General features: G+C 45.9%; 1 protein-coding gene across 4 annotated transcripts in view; it reads right to left on the bottom strand.

Moving 5' to 3' along the window:
- The window catches only part of FoxP (forkhead box transcription factor P), a 317,599-nt gene that overhangs the window by 174,841 nt on the left and 120,236 nt on the right, over positions 1 to 22,522 (bottom strand). The gene's annotated exons all lie outside the window — the stretch shown is intronic.

Raw genomic sequence — 22,522 nt, 5'->3', positions numbered from 1 at the left:
GCATAGAACGATGTTTCCTCACCTGCTTGTTCTACCAAGGCGGTGATAGAAGAATGCACACCCGCTATCCGTTCTATACGACCGACTAAGCAGCGAATATTGCCAGCATGATACAGGGGTCACCAGGAGAAAGCGTGTCCGCTAAATGTAGGTGTCACTTCAAAATGGCGGAATAGGTTTCGTTTCCGTGGCCGGCGCTAGCAGTCACTCAGCGATAAGCTTACCGCGGTCAGAATGTTGACAGGCTGAAGCCCCAATACATAATCGCCGTCATCCAGTGCCCGTATAGGGACGTAGACAGTATGCGTCTGTCTTAGCCGTGTCCATTGGTTTGCGGTTTGTCCATCGCACTCTTGCTGCGATGCATCTCTAGGCAAGCTCGTAGCGTTACGGCTGTTTCAATGGCGGCATTAGCTATTTCGGCGGCAGCCATCGTGGTAACGGCAGGACGAGAAACAGCAGCTGTGGTCGCAGCGTAGTTGCGCAAAGGAAAGAAATGTCACCACCCTTGCGGAGTGTGGGTATGACCTCTAAAAGGTTTCCATCTCATCCCGTGTGTGACAATCAGCTATTTGTATTGGTACTGTTTCGTAATTTCCCGCCACTCGTTCGACGTTGGCCCGATGTGTACGCCGGCCGACAAACGAAAATGTCTTCTACCAGCGCTGTCAATACATACATCCCGTTTGAATGGGGCTCTGTGTTAAATTATAGGAGCAGTTTGAAGGCTGGCTGACCACCATACCTATTATGCATATCTCATATCGCTGCCGTTGATGTTGCGGTTAGCGGACGCGATGGCCGAGCGTTGGTGTGATCGACGTCGGCAAATCGGCATGACTATTAACGAATCGAGCAATAGGAATAACGGTAAGAACAGTTAGGTTAGGTTTCTCATCCTTTCTTTCCGTCAAGTGAGCATCTCTGTCTCGTCGTATCTTCTTTCGTTTCGTTCGCTGCTCGTTAGATTCCGCTTAACTCTTGGTTCGTCGGTAAAACCAAAGCGAGTTTTCTACATCGTCTCCAATAACTAAAACATAACAATGTTTCCATTTTGTGCCCGCTGCTGTTGCATCGTTTGCCCATCATTGGCAAACGGACCGATGCAACAACAGCGTCAGTAACGGTAGTAGCAACAAGAAAAACACGTCCAAGCGCTGTCTTTCGGTGGCCAGCCGCTAGCGAACTTGCCGGCCTCATTGCTACTTAGCATCAGCTCAACGTCGTCACGGCTAGCGTCGCCTAACCAGCCAGATAGTTAACTAGCTCAACGCTGCGACTGGAGAGCACTGCCGCTGTTATTGAACGCCAGCGTTCTCTAACCATAACACACACATCTGATACTCGTGGACAGCAAATACTTGCTAAACTCTGCCATGGCAATGGCAAAGCCAGCAGAAACGGTGGCTGTGACGACGCAGACGGCAGCATAGCTCTAAGTTGGTCAATGGGTAACTGGGTAGAAACGGGGTTTCCGCCTGCCTGATACTCGTCGTTGTCGTCGTCGTCGTCGTCGTCGTCGTCGTCGTCATCATCGTCGCCGTCGTCGTCGTCGTCGTCGTCGTCGTCGTCGTCGTCGTCGTCGTCGTCGTCGTCGTCGTCGTCGTCGTCGTTGTCGTCGTCGTCGTCGTTGTCGTCGTCGTCGTCATCGTCGTCGTCGTCTTCCTTCAACGGGGGAAGCAATAGACCTGGTTCTACTATGACGATGATTATCGTCATCATCAGCATAGACAGCAACAGGTTTGACCGAGTTTGCATTGACTGAGCTAACGAATCAAGCAAACGAAAACGCAGCGACGTGTCTATCAAGCGACCGTATATGGTCATGTTTATGTTTCGCCAATAGACGAGATGCTGACGCGTTTATGTAGTTAGTAATAATAGTAAGTAGACTCAAGTACGATTATCGCACGAATTCACACAGTCCGATGCGGGAATTTTACACGCTACATCTCAAGGTCTTTCAGGTCGGCTGAACATATTGGCCGTCGTTTAAACCACTCCGTCGGTCTAATCTTCGCTTTTTTTTTTTTGTTTTTTTTTTTCTGATACAGGCATGGTTAGGAACAGATAAACAAAGTTGGAAATAGCGGTTAAGTATAATTGTTTCTTTTTCAGCTGTTGTTGGTTTGAGGATGTGTTGTATCAATAGTTTGTGGCCTTTAGTGCCTATGAACTATCTGAAGGGTAGTTCTTAAGGAGATACAGTAGTTCAAAGGCAATCGATTCCAGATAACTGTTAAAATAACATTCGACCAGGGAGTAAATGCTGGCCGGATAACGTGTACTCTACTACAATCGAGAGATTCCGATTATTTCCTTTGCTAGGTATGATTGAACGGCACCAATCTTTAGGGTCAATCATTAAATTCGTGCAGACAGGCCGCTGCTTGAATCATCACTGGGGTGAGCTCAGTTCTGCAAAGGCTCAGCTAACCTACATTAACAATTAATAGTACGTTCTGAACAACTGCACCCATAAATAGTACGATACATTTTTTTACCTTTGCAATGATAATGATTTTTTCTCTAAATACTTCAAAGATAGTAATGAGGATTATTCTAATTATGCCTCTCCACGCACGTCGTGTTCAGCAGATTCGCGATACACTGGTGCAGTTGCCGTGCAGTCATTACTACATGACTGCTATGCCCCCACGGGTAGCGCAATACATTATGCGTACGGAAAGAGCCACAGTTCATATATATATATATATGCAATTAGACAGTCTGTCTTGCCATTTGCCACATGGTTAATATAGCGTCGACAAAGACTTCGACCCATTTCTCCATTACTTGAGTCTGCCAATGCCGCTGCAGCTGTTCATACGATAGGAGACAAACTGCGCGAGAAGCCATGCTTCTTCTAGTCTCACGTAGACCCACATCCCGCATGGGTTTTTAAATCGACGTGCTGGACTTGTCTTCCACTCGCTCTCTTGTGCGCCACTTCCTCTGTGGTGACGCGAACGCCAAAATCCGTCATTTGAGTCGGTCCGGCGCGGCATAGCCGATAAAGCTTTGAGACCGGAAGTTTTTCTATACGAAAGCCACAATAATGCGCGGAGCAAATGAAGACCACTGCGGAATTATAGCTGCCTTGCATCGTTGCGAAAAAAATGATTGAGATACCAATCGAAAGCGGCACGGCCTCATGAAGCGCGGCCGAGGTAGGGCAAAAAGCAGGCGTCGTGACATGCTGATAAGGGCGTACATGTTTTTTGCTATTGGGTGTAGAGATGATCTGCTAATTGCATAGCGAATAAACGTATATATTCTGATATACAAGGCCGTAAAGGTTTTGGAGTTCGGTGATCTTGGTAGCGTCCTACTGCCGCCCTGCGCTCGTGCCAGTCATTTCGCAGATCCTGGTCTGCTTTCTTTCTATCATTTGTCCCCATGCTATCTTATATACATATATATCCACGAAACGTTTGATCCTGGGTGTCGGTTTTGTGGCGTGAAAGAACCCAAGTGGGTCTTCAGCTGACCCCAGTTTTCTCTTCTAAAGGGGGAAAGGAAGACTTGGACGACTCGTTTTTTCGTCTTTCTTTCTGCGATAACAGAGAGTTAGCGAAAATACCAAGAAAGAATATGCGAGAAAATGAAATATTAGTGTGGATAAAAATCGAAGCCGAAATGAGAAAAACAGCCGGACGGCAGCACAGTCTGTCGTAGTCAACTGCAATGGTAACATTAGCAATTTCGGTCCAGCCACCACAAAGAGGTACGCTGCCCTTGCCATAGTAATCCGTTGTCATATCGGTGCTGCGGCCTATGCCAACGCCGTGCAGGCGATGAAGGCAACCAGTGAGGAATAGATGGAATATAGCCCAGATCCATCACCCAACTGATCTGTCCCACTACTGAGTTCGTCGTGGATCGGATGTATGTTGTCCTCCAGAAAGGAAATTTGACATTTAATGAACCGGTGGCAACAGAAAAGATACGAAGAGCCTATTCAATCGGTGGCATACCGTAAAATCACGCTAACGCCTTTTGATATTAAAGGCACTATTATATTCAGTCCATTATAGTATTTCGGTAAACAGTTACTACTGCTGCTGATTGAAAAGGGACAATGTAACAGCTGCATTCGCTGTATAAAAATCACCGCAGAAATCTTCACAATGACAAATACTGAAGACGCTATCATGTGTAATCGCACGGCCAAAATTAGCAAAAACTATATAAGGTCAGTCGCGAAGAAGTTGATATATGTACATAGAATCTAGGCACCGTGAGGCTCACTCAACGAAATATCTGCGTGCAACCTATATGGTGTGGACTTTAAAAAAAAACGCGGTTTTTTCAAACGGTAAATAATATCCTAGCTAGGCACATGGTAAAATCGAACCCTATTTCATAAGTTGTCTTTAGAATTCGTTCTCTCCGCTTGTGACAAGTGGCGACTGTAGAAGGCAGGTTAAAATAAAACTTAGTATGGCCAATTGAACGCACCGAATAGGCCACTGCTAATTGAGACCTTAGAAGTAGCTCCGTATGTTACCATAATGAATCAAAATAACCGATGTAACTAACTCCGTTGCCGGCGGTCGTTATAAAATGATAGATTAGACTCTCGTAGTAACAGGATAGAGAGAGAAACGAATACCTATGCCGATATGACCAACGAAAAGTCACTGCCCACTTTGTTGGAAGCGACCCCGGACGGTGACGATCGCGCAGAAGAGAACTGCCAAGTAGTAAATATGGTCTTCACCGTGTTTTAGGGTTGGAGGGCTGAACCAAAAAAATGGGTTTCGAATGGGACTTTTTGCCACAGTAGCCAAGGGCAAAGCAATGAAAAGGCAATAGCGGTCGGGTGGTTGCAGCAGTGCTTGCAATACTATTCTTGTGTAATACCGTACCGACTTCGATTTAAACCTTAAACGGTTTTGGACAAGCAAGAGGTGAAGACAGCCCTGAGATCAAATACTCGTTCGATGGTCAATTGCCCCCGAAAAGTCGCCGAATCAGCCCGTTTATGTATATAGGTTGTCAGTGTTCGGCCATTCGCATCCGAACGGCACCCACCTATAGTACATACTGAGGTAGCTAAACTCAATACAGAGAGGTAGATTCGTCTGTAGACTTCGGCAGTAGCAAGAACAGCGAAGACGCTAGCCACACCTCATCAAATATCGACGATCGATCTGAAATTTTAGCCTGGTCGGTATCCGATGGTAGGATATCTCGGACGGAGCTCAGCGTCCAAGTTCAGCAAAAGCCACCTAAAGACAGATAGCAGGCAGCGTTTCCTCACAAAATATGGACAACTACTTACAGCAGAGTTGGTAACGGTAGCGGGTAGGATCAAAAGCGAATTTCATTGTTCGAACATTTTCTCTTTGCGATATCTAACCTATGGGTATAGCCAATTGAGAGCAACGCTTACAAATGTAACCACTACCCTCTATCCCGAGAAAATTCGCGCTTGCCGTCGTCTCCGATGATGATACAACATGGTGATTCAACGAGACGCTTGCGGAAAGACCATTCTGTCCTACGGCAGGGCCTTAGCTTAAAAAATGTCAACGGCAGACGATTCAGTATAGTAAGAGTGCTATTTGTCAAAGATATACCTATATTTGGGTTCAGTATTTTACTGGAAGTTCCAATATTCGCTTGTTTCTACAGTAGAAATTCCTTATAAATATCGGCTACGTTTTGTCCTATTTCTGTACTAGTCCTAGTACGTGAACTATGCACTTTTATTGTGGAACACTGAATTCTGTCTTGAGTCACTTACCTGGAAAGAGAAAAAACAGCATTGTTAAATTCTATATAATATATCCGTGAGTATCTAAGCGTACGGACGATAAATAAACGTAAATGTATTTAAATTTACGCGTCGTCATCGTCGGTGAAGTTCCTCTCGAACGATTACAATTGGATTTACAACTATCGAACCACCCCCAGACTGTTTTTCAGTGAAACTTCATACAGACCTATTATTCATTTCCGAGTCCTTCCTATAGATGCGCAAATTGCATAAAAGCAATATTGTTGGTTTATTTGTCTACCGTTATTTTGATATTTTTAGTAGCTATTAACGATGTTGTATCGACCACTCCTTCTATAGACCAGAAACAACCTGCCAAATTGGCAAGCTCTTCATTGGCAACGACAATCAATTGTGTCGATAATAAGCTCCACTGTACACTATTCTTTCAAGCAGACGTTTTTTGCGTACTCTTCTCCATGGTTTCTTCGTGCGTTCTACCACTCATCACTATAGCATAACTAGCGCCACTATCCACAAGGCAAAGACGGGATGTCAAAAGAATAAGCACTTTTAATCCACAGTACACTGATAGTTCACGATAGGAATACTACAGTGAACGGGTAAAGAAAATGAGATTCAAGCTTTAGTCTACCCATCATCCACGCACACCGCCTGGTCTCCTCATGGGGTTCGGATCGAACCCCGTAAAAGGCGAGGAGGAAACCCTCTCCAAGGTGAGTCTGACTAGAAGCTCGATAGAACCGCGCGCCCGACTCTTCGTGCTCTATCGTCTATGTACATCTACACTGCCCATAACCGTAAACGGTAAAAATGAGCTAGACTCAGCCGTAATATTTGAGTTATTAAGCGAACAATAAGCAGGTCCACGTGCTAAGGAGTGCCATCAGATCACTTGGAGGATAGGAGTCATGTAAAGAAATGTGGGCATTCTCTTTTAAGGGATAGGCCATCTTTTTTTAATTGAATCAGTGACGGTCTTGTTGTTCACGATATATAACTTACGGTTACATTTATTTGATTGTGTCTAAGACATAACGTTTGTAGTCCTACTGCTGTAAAACATGGCATTAGCCACCAGGCCCCTATTACATATTTGTGTCCCACTTTGAACCTCATAGTGCGTCCGTAAATTTTATAGGCAATGGCGTTGCTACTGAATCGTTACGGAAACACTTCACAGAATAGTGCGTGGAACAGTGTTGCTGCACAATACAATGCGGTGCAAAAGCCTGTAACAAGTTGGGCCTTAGCTTCGTTGGAAATTCGTCCTTTCGCTTTTATCACATTAGCCTATTTCGGGCGATATGTTGGTATTTGTGATACTGGCAAATACACAGTTATTCTTCTAGCTTAAATGATCAAATTTGCTCGGAACTGTTGCAAAGTGCTCTCTGCAAGCCGCCAGCGGAAGACCTGTCCTAGCACAGTATTCACCAATTGCTTAGGGCAGACTGAGAGCGATAAACGAAAAACTAAATACAGACACATGGTGCGAACAGGGCCGAGGAAGCTGCTTCCGTTGGGAACTGCGTATCGTAGAATCGCGAAGTTTTTTTTCTTTTTTTTTTTTTTAGCTCTTACGCCGAATTTACAAGTGGCCGCAATCATCAGGCGTTGCAACACGGCCTCATAATGCTTCGATCGCTGCAATATTGGCTATTTGGTGTTGCATCCAGTAGGACCGTTATCGCTCGGAAGTAACCTCAAGGACAATGCCACTCAACTCTTTTGCTCCCTTTCACGGACTTTACTACCCGTTTGCCGGATGTTCACGCGCAAATTCGCGAGCAGTCAACAGACAGTGTGCCTCAGATTGCCGAATCGACAGCCCGTTTGATTTTTTGGGCGTGGGGGGAGAGGTGTTCTGATTTGCCATGCTATCCGTCTACTTTTCGATAAAGTACAGAGAGGAATTACAGATGCTTTTTTCTTTTCAATTCGTGTTTGTATACAAAACACAGTATCTTGAAGATTTACTATAGAAACAGGGCTTAAAATGGGCTTAAAAAAATGAACACGTTATTGAGAATGGGTTTTGTGAAGACGACGTGCAATTTACTCGAGCGTACAGGAGTGATTCGATGTCTGGCCTCGGCAAGATCGTAATGTTAATGCTATCTTTCTGTAAAGCCTGACCACGCATTAGATTTCGACCTATAGGCATTCTAGAATCGCCACTATCTAACGCTAAGCTCTCATCGAACTGACGAGAAAAGTGACCCAGTTGGTCGCAATAGCCAATGTGCCGCCTATTGTCCAGAGGACGTCGAGGCGTAGTTAGCAGGACTATCGCAAAGCCCCCGTAAACTCCGCGGGTGGTGCAGACGCACTGCACTACAACGTATCGCCGCACACAAGCAAAATCGAGAGGAGGAAATTCTATCACAACATTATTACAAGCGTCAGCCATTGTCCTCTACTGGACGAAAAGGACCTTGCCGATTCGGGGTGTTGTGGCGACACAGTCTGCCGGGGGTCAGCTGTGCGTCCTTCCTGTAGCTTTGTTGCGGCATGGATTCAAGTGACGTACGACACCAGAACGTCAAAGGGACGACGACAAAGCGTGGTGGGGCTGAAACGATTGTTGGCAGTGTGGATATCTAATGATGCACAATAGGACATGGGCGACACAGCCTATTACTGGCATCATTTGCGCATCGAGTGCTCTTAATCACGATGCGCTGCGTCACGTTATCTGAATTGGATAATATATTGGTTGATCAGCGTTGTTTTCTGTGTTTGTTAGTAAAATTCACGATCGAAAGATAACATTTCATTGTTCAGACAATACCGTAACAATCATATTAATACTGGTATATTCTTTTTTTTTTTTTTAATTCTTTTTTGGAGGTTTTTTTTGGAGGTTAATACTGGTATATTCTGATATAAAGCAGGCCTTCTACACCTAACGAGTCTAACGAGTGCTTATCTTGCGCGCGTACTTACATATATGAAAAATGTATCTATCCCCATCTATATAATTGACATAAGGAGTGTGACTTCTTTCGACCTGTGACTAATCGACAACAACTACATAATCCACTCAACATTGTCAAAAAGCGCAGTCCGGCGTTTTGCTAGTTACTAAATTACTTTTTGATTATATAATATCATACCTTTTTATAGCTCACGCGCGTCGTTTTTATTATACGTATAATGCAACGAGCAGGTTGACATGACGCGCTAGCGACTGCATAACTTGGCTCGCCATTTCCCGTTTGACGCTTACCAAGCAACTATGACAACATCGTCGTCGTCGTCGTCACCATCATCATCTAACGCCGTCAGCAACCACCATAACAGGTGTAACGGCGGCTACCAAAAAAGCGTACGTTTAGCTTTTCTGTTTTTGCGGCAGATGCTGTTTAGGGCATTTTTTTTCGAACGAATGTAGCATCGTACTGTATCGCGTTGGACGCAGCATCGAATCTACTCGGACGACTGCACGCGTCTCGTTTCTACGGTAGCGTTATAACGCTTAGCGACTGTTTAGGAAAGGAAAGATAGCGAGGGGGGAGAAAGAACACGAGTAAAAGACACAACACGAATCAGAGAGGATGCCGCACATCAAAACAGCAGAGCCCGACATCGTCAAGCCCATGCGATGAAACACAAAGGTTTTGTGTCGGACTGTGCATGCATGTACGTGCCAGACTGTGCTGCGCCGTAAGTCATCGATTTCTTTCGGCAAAAAAGAAGGTGTAGAAAAACAGCGACGTAAGGGTAGAAGAGAACCGAGCCGATGCTCTGTGGCATGTACAGGTTGGAGTCGCATAGGAGAGGCAACGGCAACGGCAAGAGGCATCCTTTCATTGAAAATTTTTCTTGCTCTGACATTGCGCATCCATATATTTCTCGCTGTCGCAATGCTATATATCACTTACACTTTCATACTATTTTTCCAGCGGGACGCCAGCACTATTAGCGACGACGTTCTGTGGAGGCCAGTGGAAAACCTAGGTGATATCGAACAAATCTTTCTTTATTAATGAACGAGAATGGTACCCTTTGACTGCTTTGTCACTTTATTCTTCCTCTTTTCCTCATGGGCCTATTTTCTCTTTACTGATACTTCCCCATCCGACAAACGTCTTCGGCGCTCGTATCGGCATTTCCTTCTAGCGTTCTCGTTCGTGTCCCTCTCACACCGTTTAGCCCTTTCTTCGTTCGTGCCTTAGCTACATATGCATGCACATTACAGAGACGCTTTGGTCGCGTCGCGGTACCACCAGCCCTCAAGAAAGATGGTATCTCAAGGCCAAATCGCTCACAGACAGCGATAACGTCGACGACTGCTAACAACAACAGCCGCCGCCGCAATAGCGACAGTAATACGAAAGCAAAGACGCGTAGCGCTATAGAGTAGTTTTGTCGGTGACAGCGGTTGACGACGTCGCGGTGGTAATGGTGGCAGTGGCAGTAGCAGTAGCAGACGTTGCCGCAATGGAGCGGAGATCTTTCTAGCGAATGCGTTTGCTTGTTTCTTCTCTGTATCATTATTGTTATTATTATTATTATTGCCACTTGCCATTTTCTGGCAACAGAAGGCAGAAGACAGATGCCAACACAGTTGTGCGTAGCATCCTGTAGACACTTCAAGTAGGCGAAGGGGGGAAAGTCATTGCAGAAAAGTGTTGTCGTACGAAAGAGAAATTAACTAGCGTAGCTAGCCGGCAAGCGGCAACTATAATATATACTAGCAGTAGCGTTGTACAGATACAACGAATGGTTGCGCTGACTGCTGATATTGACGATCTTGGCTTGGCCCTGCTAGCTCGTTGTTCGCTTGATCACGGTAGATACTATAGTAGGCAAATGATGTAATCCATCTTGACCGCACAAATAGAAACAGCGAGCGTGCTAATAGTATAACTGGCCAGACAAGACACACCGAATAGACTCTCCCTATACGTGTATCTGTATCTGTCAGATATGTGTGAGTCATGCAGTCCCACGAAACGTGCAGAGAGCGCCGATTCTAGCCGAAACATGACGATACGAGCTAACTTAACCAGCAAAAAAGCTGAACACAAAAGCAGCATCGCTGATAGGGATGATATGGACGGGTTGATCAGTCAGTCGATCGGTTACTTAGTCAATCGCTCACTGAACAGCGACAACGCCTAGCGCAATAGTCACTTGCTCGCTTGCCAGTCCCGCAGTCTACCCTAGAATTGACCCAAACAGAAAACAACGCCAGTGTAAGAGATAGTATGAAATGAAATAGAGACGAAAGAAACCGTGTTTATACCGGGGACAGCAGCAGCAGCAGCAGTAACAGAATCAACCACAGTCAGAACGCGCAGCGAGACCGCACGGATACCAAAACGAGTATTTCCAATGCATAATTTTCTTCGGCGACCGTTAGTCATACTGTGCGAGTACATCATAAACGGTGCCGTACAGTCTGCTAGGCAAGTCGAACGATGACGGCCGAAGCGACGAAAACGAAATCTCGAAATCGAGGTAGAAAAAGGTTGCGACAGGGCTATATAATTCGGACTGTTTACCTTCACGCCTTTGACGTTTTACGTACATACACAGCAGCGCATTGAACACCCACCTATGTAACAAGTCGAGTTCACACGACAATATCTACCTATAGAGAAAACGTTATCCTGACTGGCCAATTATGTTTTATAGTCTATATTCGTACTCATGTGTGAGAATCGGACGAGATACTCAGGGCCGAGTAGGAATAACATGCGCTTACGTGGTGGAGCGACCGGCGGGGAATCGAGAAGACCTAACAAGCCCTACTACAGCATGGGCGGACATAAACTATAGAGTAGCAATAGTGATAATATCATGGCCGCAGCGTTCGGTTTCGGGCGTGTGCACGTGTATAGTCGAATGTGCATGCTTTTATAGATCTTTTACCATCATTCAGAGGCATTTGTCATCATTTCATGCAGCTGACCGCCTATGCGATGCACGCAAATTTGAGTTAGCCATTGTTGCTTGCGGAAAGACGGTTCATACGATAGATCCAGCGTTTGCAGGACTCTCGCATTTGATTGATGTTTGTATAATACGAGTTACAAATGCTGTCACAATCGTCGTTCTGCAAAAACAACTATTACGACCTAGCCTAGGCGGCAATAGCCGCGTGAACGACAATCTCTAACAACGATGCTAAAAAGAAAAAGCATGTGAATCGGATTCCTTGCATCTGTCGTTGTGTGGGAGCCTCGCCTACCCCGTATACTGCTTGCGGCGACGCCTTGACCATCGATACAATGATGAAATAGGACGTCAGGACACCTCAAGCTACGGGCAGGTACTATTAGCTCGTAGTCTAAACGCTTCTCCGCCTATACGCTATACCCGACGGTATATTCTTTCTGCCCATGGGAACTTCGGAGAGCGCATCCTGACGAAGTCGAACTGAAAAGGAAGAGGTGCTTTCCTAAGCGTGAAATGCTATTTTCCCAGCTTCATTCTACTTTTCTTCCTTTTCATGCCTTCTACCTGCCCAAACTTCAGGTCCGTTGCCGCCAGCGCCGCCGCTACCACCTCATCCAACCCCAACTGCAGATCTCCGACGCGCCGCTGTCTATCTATCTCTCGTGCAGACACCGTAGTGCTTGCCGTTTTCCTGTTCACTCTGTCCTCGATGTTCGTGTTTTCGTGCCCGCCCGGTGAATGGCTGCTGCCTGGCCCCGTTAGCAAGGACTTACTTGCTCGCTCGCTCGCTCTTTTCCCCAATTTTTTGCTCATTTTCGAGTACTAAATCCACCCCCGCACCCATCGCTAGCAGCGGCGCCCCGGCGCAACTCGGTTACGAACACTCGGCCGAGCCCCAAGCGCTTACCCGCTCATCGTAGGCGGCAAGCGGGCAGCCGAGCAGACGCAGGTAGAAAAGCAAGCCATGCATAGACTTTGGTGGAACAGTATGGGAGGTGTACTGAAGAAGAAATGGAAGGCTGCGCCACTGCCACCTGAGAGTGAATCCCGGCCGAAATATTTGGGGTAATACTGGGGTGACTCCCATGAGCTGAGTCGAGGTGAGTGCGCATGGGGCAAGATATGCGTACGGAATATGGCGTCTATGTCTGTATGTTCTTCTTCTTAGTCATCGACGTCATACAATTCTCACCACTACCATCATCACCAACCGTCGCCACGGTATAGACCCGTATACAGACAAGCATTGCGTATTCAGATCGATTCAGCAGCCTATCAAGGAGTTTAAACGCGCGTGGGTGAGAACGAGACAGATAGAAACACGGATCCAGCCTATTGAGCTGATCTTTTTGTGCACCATGAAGCGGTACGCCACAACGAACACATAGAAGGGTAGACAATCGTCGGCAAGAGGAGTCGTCATCATCGTCGGTGGTCTCGAAGCGAAATGAATGAATCCGATTACAAATCTGTGCATATGGAAATGAGGATGATATTGGCTTGAGCTGCATAACAACAAATGGCTAGGTTTTGATACCCCCCACCCATTCTTTCCCCTCCCTGCACTTTTAGTGCATAAGCATAGTTAGGTTCGAGCAAAAAGTCAATCGTAAGGGAAACATAATTAGAATCATTAGGTAAATGGCATTTATTCTTAATGCACCGCTTGCTAATTAGAAAACAAGAAACAAGTGCTCCCTGTTACAGTTAATTGAAATACAATGTCGTGGTAGAATGGTAAGCAACGGAAATGTTAACAGTAGGTTCCATCCCGAGTTTCATGTTGAGACCTCATCGTTTATATCCATCCCTGAAGTTTTTTGCGCTATTATTATTCTTCGTGGACCTTCGAAATAGAGGTGAATTATATAAAGAAAATCCAAGGTGATAAGAAGCAACAAATACTAATGCGGCTGCGAGGTTTTCTGCATATAACATACAAAAGCGTCAAATTGTATAACATCATCGGTCATACTTCTCCTTCGAGATTTTCCTTTGGTTCGCTTTTTGCGTCTTGCTTCCCTCATCTGGGATAGCTCCAAAATAGGTAGATCCTCGATGCTTTCTTGCCCTTGCCTGTACGGCCTCTTTCATCCTATGAGATAGAACAGCGCCCATCTTTCGTCACCTGTCCGTACTTCGCGTACCTTCAGGTACTTTTCCGCCATCCGGCGACGACGAAGATGAAGTAAAAGATGGGTCGTAGCCAGACAGGCGTCTAGCCCAACTCGTAGACCCCAGTTTACGCTACTCCGTCGCCAACCAGGGGCGAACACCTCCATCCCTCGTAGTTCTGTTTTTTACTTTCTTTTTTGAAAGGCTGCAGTGACTATGAAGGCAATGATGAAGACCTGCCAAGACCGCTCATCTATCAAAGAGCTGATCACTTTTAATACAGCCATAGGGAGCAGTCAGCAGCCTTTCGAACACTTCTTTCTTTCTTCGACTTTCAACCTACACTCACCCAATCTATACCATAAAATAGTCCAAAAACTCTACACGTAGCCACTCCATCCCTGTCTGCAACTTGCTTGCCCATGTATATATACATACGTGTATGAAGAAACCCGGCCCGAGTAGCTACACGGCACCCGCTCGATTTATTTATCCATAATCCTATTGCTCTTTGCCTCTAGTTCTGGCACTGATCGTCACCATTGCCCTCCATTGGACAGACAATGCGGATCCTGTCGCCATCTTGGAGTCGTCCCTACACCGGCAGAGATCGGAAGCCGAGAGAAGAAATAAAGGAAATCTTTATGCACATATGGGGTGGCCGACCGCGATGGGATGAACTCTGAAAGGCAAAATTTTTCTCTTCGCTTTGCTTTCGACGGCACCAACGTCAACTCCTACTTACCCACCAGCAACCCCAACAATTGCATGTGACGAGCCATGTAGCTCATTTGGAGCACCTTGTGGCGCTTCTTTTTCTCAGCTATTCGTAGTTTTCGCTGCAGTTGTCGCCAAGTCATTGTCAGTCCTTGCCGTAGTCCTGCTGCCTGGCCTATTGTCGGCAGTTTTGTCACAACCAGCGCTTCCCACAAAGATGTCGCCCCCCGTATCGCTTTGCTCTTTTTCTCTTTCGTACTCTGTCTGCCACGGTCGCTTTCTTCTTCTTCTGCTTTCGACATCTTAGTAAACGCAAAGGGCCGCCGGCACAAGGCGGGAAAACAGGGGCAATTCCTTAGAGACCGGTAGGACCAATGGGGCTGGAATTGTCCCAAACGGGTGGGGGCAGTGGGCAAAACGGAGTAACGCAGTGTCGTAGAGATGAGATGAAAAGCAGTCAACTATTCGTATGTGCTTGACATTGGACTGTTGTAACTGCGTGCACGCTTTGCCCCTAACCTCCATAAGACTCAAGGAAGAGCTGCACTGGTACACAAAACAGATAGATAAGACGAGCTGTCATGCCGAGGATTGCTTTGAAGTCCAATAAATTAATAGGGACATTAGCATTGAAAGTCCAAATTGTGAGATACGATTTTACCCCAATAGTCTCTCATAATACAATATAAGCACGTTCTAATTATATATAACATAATGAATATATACGCATAAAAATCTATTGCCCAACAAAAATCAAATAGGAAATTTAGTCGTATCGAAGGAAGACAGTTCAGGGTGCATTCACACAATGCAGTAGCAACAGCACAAACCCGAAAGGTGCGCAAATCCATCTACAGCTTTACCAGCCCTCCTTAACAGGGAATCATAGGCGAGTTCGTCGTTTTCGGTTTTAACATGTTCAAAGTGATGGCTAGGCTGTCCGTAGCTGTTCGTTGGCAACGGTGAAATAACTTGTTTTCTTCACCTGTAGGTTTCTTTCAGGCCACATAGGATACTGTGCTGCATATATCCGGATAGTATGGATCATTATTATTCCCTTCTTTTTATAGGTTATTCCCTTTTCCCCTTTCGCCTTCTTTTTTTCCTGCTTGCTATTTAATCTATTTGTTGTAGCATTTTATGCTCTTACGTCTAACGGTCAACGTGTTCCAACCGTGCAAATGCCAAATGAGAGCTGAATATTGAGGCCCATTTCTTTCCTCTGCAGCAGAACCCAGTTAAGGCAAAGTCAAGTAAAAGGATAAGCTAGTAGACAAGGGTCATCGGTTGAATATATTATACGGAACACACTGAGAACGCACGCCATTCTGCCATCGAAGAAAGCGTGTAGGTCTCAGATGTACGGTAGAGAATGGCACATTCATTGTGATGCTGGTAAAGGATACTAGCATTGGGTAAGCTGACTCATCGAGTTCATACAAATACAACGCTAATCTCTGGTACAGCAGCGGTTGAACGGTAGCAATATTGACGCCAAAATCGGCCATAACAATGCAATTTACCACCACCTCATCTTTCGGATCATAGCCATTGTGTTTTCGACGGCTACAAGTTTACTTTGCTTGCAAGTACTTACGCACAGATATACGTAGCGTCACTGTACCCATACTAAGTGTACATGTAGGTCTATATAGAGTTCATGGCTTGATACGCGTATCATCGCAGCAATACATACCCTGTTATTGTTGTCATAGGCTTCTGTCAAGTGTGAGCACGACGACATTTAGACATTGGCGAAAAGTATTCTATTCGTTTCTCTTAGCTTTATTGCTTGCCCTCGTCGGCTCGCCGTTAGCCAGACCCCACCACCAAGTAACCTCCAGTTTCCATATTACTCAGGTACATATTTAGACAAGCTCATAAAACTCCGCATGAGTGTTCCGATAGACGATCTACCGCTTAAGTCTATCTGCGCACAGCACGTTTACGCTAGCGGGCCCAAACAGCACCAATTTCCATTATTCTATACAACCTGGGCAACTTGCCCTCAGATTCTTCTTCACTGCTATTGCCACCTAGACCATCGCTGCCGCGACGACAAGCATTAGTTGACGAGTATTGTGCTACGAGAGCGTCCTGGAGCGAGAAGCAAAGGCACCACCCATCGTAACGTGCTATTGTAATGCAAATACCATCGCGGCGCCAGGCAATGGCGACCACTGCAAAAGACATCTTCGCGTTCCGCCGCTGCCACTACAGTAAGCCTTCGTATTCATCTCGTCGTCCCAGGCCACCGCTTAACTTCTTACACCCTCAACTGCTTGAGCGCAGTTTGCGAGAGACTTCTTCCTCTGCTCCTTCACCTCATCCCCTTTCACGTCTTCGTCGTCATCGTGGGAACGAGGACGGCGACTCTAACGCGCGAAGAGACACGCTTTATGGAGTCACCAGCGGCCGGTTCTCCGCCCTTGCCCAAGGAACAGTCTTAGCACAGGCAGACACTCAGGCACTTGTAAGTTGTAGCAGGAGGAGTGGATGAACCCTAGCGGATGGGCTAAAGGCTGTAGCTAGTAATGGCTATGTAAGACTGTGTGTATACTCAGTACTATGTTGCTGCTGCTGCTAATATCCGACGATCCAGTTGGCTGATGCTTTGATGCTGTGATTGCCATGCTCGATGTCTGCCTCTGCCGCATGCCCACTACCGATTGTCGATCTAAAGATAATAGCAAACATGTACTGGGAGGTACAGTAACGATGGCATTTGAACAAGGCAAATGCCATTGTTTAAGTCGAAGTTGGCGTCGATGACGCAGTCGCTTTTTCCTCGCTAAACTGGGCTGCTGAGTAAAAACTAAGCTGGTGGCCCAACTAAAAGTGTTGGTTGTGTTGGTCTATAGCGGTCCTAAGACACCAGCAAATGTGCTAAAAAATCTTTGTCTCGCACACCATCGCGCGATCACTACTTTTATGGCGCTAGCAGCGGCGGCAGTAGCAGCAGCAAAATACCCAACGAACAACAGTGTGCTTAGGAAACAGTAGAAGCAGTAACAACGATGGGAAAGTACCCGCCCGCCACAGCAGTATAGGGCATTAGAGTTTGCACGACTCTTGCGGTACACTGTTTTCTGCCTGGCGTTGAGTCGCCGTCAAAGCGGGAAAGGCAAAGCGGGACTCGCCCGGCCACAAACAGGTCATATCCGATCGTCATATCCCATTTTTAGGAAATATTTCCCCCTGCTACACTATTTCTATCGCTGTTATGGGAGCTCAATGCAGCAAGGGCCGCTGCTACTTCTGCTGCATCGAGCTATAAACTCAACATAAAGTGTTCCGAAGCAACCCTTTACGCCCTGAGCACCCACGCGCCTACAAGCCGCGAAAAGGTGGAGGAGGAGGAGGAGGAGGAGAAGCCGGCAGACTGGGGGAACGGGAGATAGGAAAAGGAACAAGAAGTCGGCGAGACGCCTTCAAAGTCACTAAGCAACGAAGAAGGGGTGATAACGCCGGCCGCTCGGGAACTGTTCCGGTATCTCGCACTGTTATGAGGTTCGTTGCGCCCTGTTATGGACGTTCGCTAACTCTTGCTGCCCGTGGCTCTTTCTCCCGGTCGGATTCTTCTTTAATAATCCTGTCTCGTATGTCATGCTGATGGCACGACAGTTCCAGCCCGTCGATGCAGCCTGTGTACGTAGTGCTAGCGGTTGGACGAATAAAAAATAAAGAGGAAAGTTTCGCTAGTTGGTCGCGGCATTAAGTAATCCTGGCATATCGTTCCGTATTGACCTGCAGATATTTATCTACATAGGTAGTGGTGATATGGTGTGTAACTAGCACACTATTAGAAAACGTATAGTACATAAATTGAGTATACCTATTTGTAGACGCAACGATACGAATGTGGAAGGTCCGTCGTAGGTGTTGCCAAGGTGCGATGTGTGTTTAATATGATGTTTTTGCTTTTTTTCGTCTACACCAATCTATGCACTTTTTACTTTATCGTGCCTACAAAAAGCTTTACCTAATCGTCTCTGAGCCGTCCGCTCGAGACATTTTAAGTTCTTCGCTATTGTTTTTTTGGCAGTTGACATCTTAAAAATGTTCCCCAACAAAAAATGGTGGCATTTTTATTATATGTATACACATTTAGCCAAAAGTTTACTTTTTGCTATATTACTTCACCAGATTCTGTTAGCATATTTATTTTGTATACATACATATGTACAAACAAATAATAACAACAAAATCTTCTATTGCTGGATACTATGCTACTCTGATGTAGCAAGTGCCGCTATCTATTATGCCTATGCTTGTACTAAGCTATAAAACAGAACGAATAACGGTTGATTCTATAAAATAATACCGGTCGGCTGCAACTCATCCGAGGCTTTAACGTATTGTTCTTTTTGTCGTGGCCGCATCAGACGACACACCGTCAAGTTGTGATCATCTATCGGGGTGACAGCCGACATCAGAACATTATTGAACAATGATACAGCTTGTATGTTGATACCCCTGGCGATACTGGGGCAATTGAGGAGGACCGAGACAACCAACCCTAGGTCCTTCTGGCCTCAGTAGCGAACGACGACCCGAATCAGGTACCAGCCGCCCCAAACAAAGGTTCTTCTAGCTCAGATCCCATCCTGTTACCGCTATGAACGCGCGAACGATTGGCCCAGTTTGATCGGTCTGCTTTCACTGACTATAGCAACTATAAAGCCGCTAGGGCAGCATCATTTTCGATAGCTAGCCAGTCATTGGCCTTAAATGAGGTGACAGCATTTGGGTTACAACGCCGGGCGAAGGATCATACGAGAAATATACAGGATGGCACTGGTCCCATTTGTCAAGTGACCACATCGCCGGCTCCGTCCGCCTTTTTCGTCGGCCGCAACAACGATGAGATATCGCCGGTTGCCAGCACAATAGACTCCATCTACCAGGGGCATTTCAATCGGTGTCCGCTTCGGACTTTCATCGCAGGCGTTTTTTAGATATTCTTTTGCCCGTTCCCACTCTCCTATTTTTGCCTCTGGTATAGCCATGTTGACTATCAATTTAATGCCGATTTCTGATATTCGCATATTGATATTGACAACGGGTTTTCGGCATTGGTATAGCGGCGATGAATGCCAGGCGGTCAGCGGTCTCGTAGGTTAACGTCAACTCAATATAAAGCTAACTTTTTGAAAGGCTTCAGACTGAGACAGCCCACAGAAGTTGAAACTTATATCAGATGATTGGGTTGTAAAATTTGCCCCTGTAAGTATAAATCCCTTTCTGTGTAATAAATTCAAATGAGAACGTTCAGGATAAAACTGCATTGTAAACATAACGCTGTTATTCCCAGCCTTGGGCTGTATCCTCGCATCAGCCTCAGATTACACTTCCGATAATGAGTTAAACTTAGGTACGCATTCAACATTCCTATAAACTTCCGATATTTAAAAACTTCTCATCACTCAGAAATTTCTACAGCATTGTTTTTGGGAAACTCATTTGCATAATATATAATAACGATCCTCTCTACACACGCACCCAGTCTTCACTCAGACTCAATCAGACTGCTACTGCGTCCTCTAATCTTCTACTACAAGCTATAATTGTTGACAATTCATAGTCTACTATTGCTCCATTGAATTCCTTCTGCGGGCCGACAGTCGACGAGTCGTTGTCCTTTTCCTCTGTATCAAGCAGACTCAGTGCAGTCAATTGGCTAGTCTCTTCACAGCCGGTTGCAGCTCTTCTTAAGAGATCGAGGAGTGAGATGCGGTTTGGAGTTTCGGGTGGCAAAAACATATATTTTTGTTGATTGCCTCTTACTCGCTTTTTGCAATGCCTCCCAACAACAACTCAACCCCCGTTACAGGGCTTTCGGCTCTATGGAGTAACCCTGTTCCTCTCGTTTTTGCTTCGTCCTTACTGCATGAGTATACCTTAGGAGGCTGTATCCATGTCGCTGAGAAGCGTGGCGACAGACGAAGGCAACCCACAGACTTCCCTCTGCCAAGCGCCCTCCCTATACGATCATTACTTACTTGCTAGCTACATAAAGTTCGTCGCTTCCTTAGCCCTGCGCCTTTCGTCGCCGCTTGGGCTGTTATTGAATCAATTTGTCATCCCAAGTGGCCTTTCGAGCCTCCTGGACGCTACTACCAGGTTGTGTGGCATACTGCTGATGCTGGCGATGCAAAAGGCAAAGCTGCGTGGAAGAAAATAACAAGCCGCATCACAACGAACAAACGCTTTTTACCTCGATAAAGTAGAAGTCGTTGGCGGTAGTTGTTGGCCCTTACGAGCCAATTGAGCACTTGAATGATCTCACCTGTGCTAAAGAAAGAGCAAAGGCAGGACATAAGGCGGCTAAAGAACATACGTTAGTTATACGATAACAACAACCAAAATAGCAATAACTTTATTGAGACGTCAAGGACAGACTCGAGATGTATATGATAAGGAACGTCCATTTGGTCCTGGAAACACCATTTTCTGTATCGCTTCGTCTGTTAGCGATTGCCCAGGACCCCTCATTAGAGGGCAGTGAGGCTTTCCCAGCGAACTTTTCCATACATAAAGATAACAGTAGCCTTAATGAACTAAGACTACATTGTTTAGGTGGAGTCAGCTTACATCTGATAGAATCGCATCTTTTTTGGTGTCAAATCAATCAAAACTAAATGGGTAGCAAGGGAAATAAAAAAGGCCATACGAAGCAGGCCACATATATTTCTTATGCAATTCGATTGTTTCGCCCTAAGGCGTCCTAACTTAATGGAATGGATAAGTACAACAAGCCGGTCCTTTGTCTTATGTTTTGTCCTTTCGCAAATGGAGCCGTTACCACGACCGTTACTAGTACCGCAATAGGTCTTCCCGTGACTGATTATGGCACTGATGATACGTCTGTGTATTGCGTCGCTGTTCAGGAAGTCGATTAGATGTTCTTGTTGGAGGTGGGCACAGCTATAGGCCTTACCGGCTGTTACTTTTATTGCTACTGACACCACCTTGCCTAGGACAACAACGAACGACCCACAACAGCAGGATCAAAGAACGCAATTCAAACATTTCTGTGGCAGCTGATACAAATTGAGCTGTTCGTTGGCCGCGCGCTGATAAACAACACGAACATCTTCAGCCTAAGCGAATGGGTCAGGGCTGAATGGTCAGAGACGCCGCCGCCGCTGCTGCCGCGGTCATGTGTGACTGACCCATTTGTGGCCGCTGGGGAATGCAGGAAAGTGGACCTCAGCCAGTTGCCAGTCTCGGAGCCCCATCTGCTTTTGCCACTGGTTCATGTACAGGGGTGCACAGCAAGAATGCCATAAGAGGACGACGCCACAGGAATGCGACAATACACTTGTTACCAATGTAGCTCCTTCGAGACGACGAAACATAAAAGAAAGCGAAGAAACACCACACGCTGCGAACTGATATAACAGAGCAAGCATATCAATACGAGGCAGCGTTGACCGTCTCGGATCGATGGATTGGCTAATTCGCGCGCGAACGCATAAGGCCAGAAAGCCAAAAACCCTATGTGAATGTTGCAGAATTCAGTAGAGCAAGTCTCGGTATATAGAAAATATTTCGTACGACCGCACTCTACAGACAGGCAGATCGTGCATGTGTAGATGTAATGGCACGTTAGACAATGCTGTTTGTCCACGAGAAACGATTTCGTTCGATGACAACGAAAAGGACATGTTTAATTATCAGAGCGGTATTTACTGAACTGCAGCTACTTTAAAGTAGACATTGTAACGACCGCTGTTGCCAAAACAGTTTGTACATAGTTCACGGAACGTGTAACCAGGATGTGGCTAGATGTGTTTACCCTCACAGCTCGATAAAAATATGGATGTCCTGTGACACGGCCATGAAGATGGCACCTAGACATATTCACGGCAACGGATGTTTAATATTTGGATATTTCCATGTATCTATATTGTTGATTTGTAAAGCTAAACGTTGATCATGTTTTGGCAATCTGGCTAGTCGTAGCCGTTCTTTGAAGGTAGTCAGATACACAATCGCATGTTTCCAATGCCAATGTGTTGCATTGCCCCT

The sequence above is a fragment of the Varroa destructor genome, unplaced genomic scaffold, assembly GCF_002443255.2.
Source record: "Varroa destructor unplaced genomic scaffold, Vdes_3.0 BEIS01000004.1, whole genome shotgun sequence".
NCBI lineage: Eukaryota > Metazoa > Arthropoda > Arachnida > Mesostigmata > Varroidae > Varroa > Varroa destructor.
Note: the sequence above shows the minus strand (reverse complement) of the source record. Positions and strands in the feature narration are given on the sequence as shown.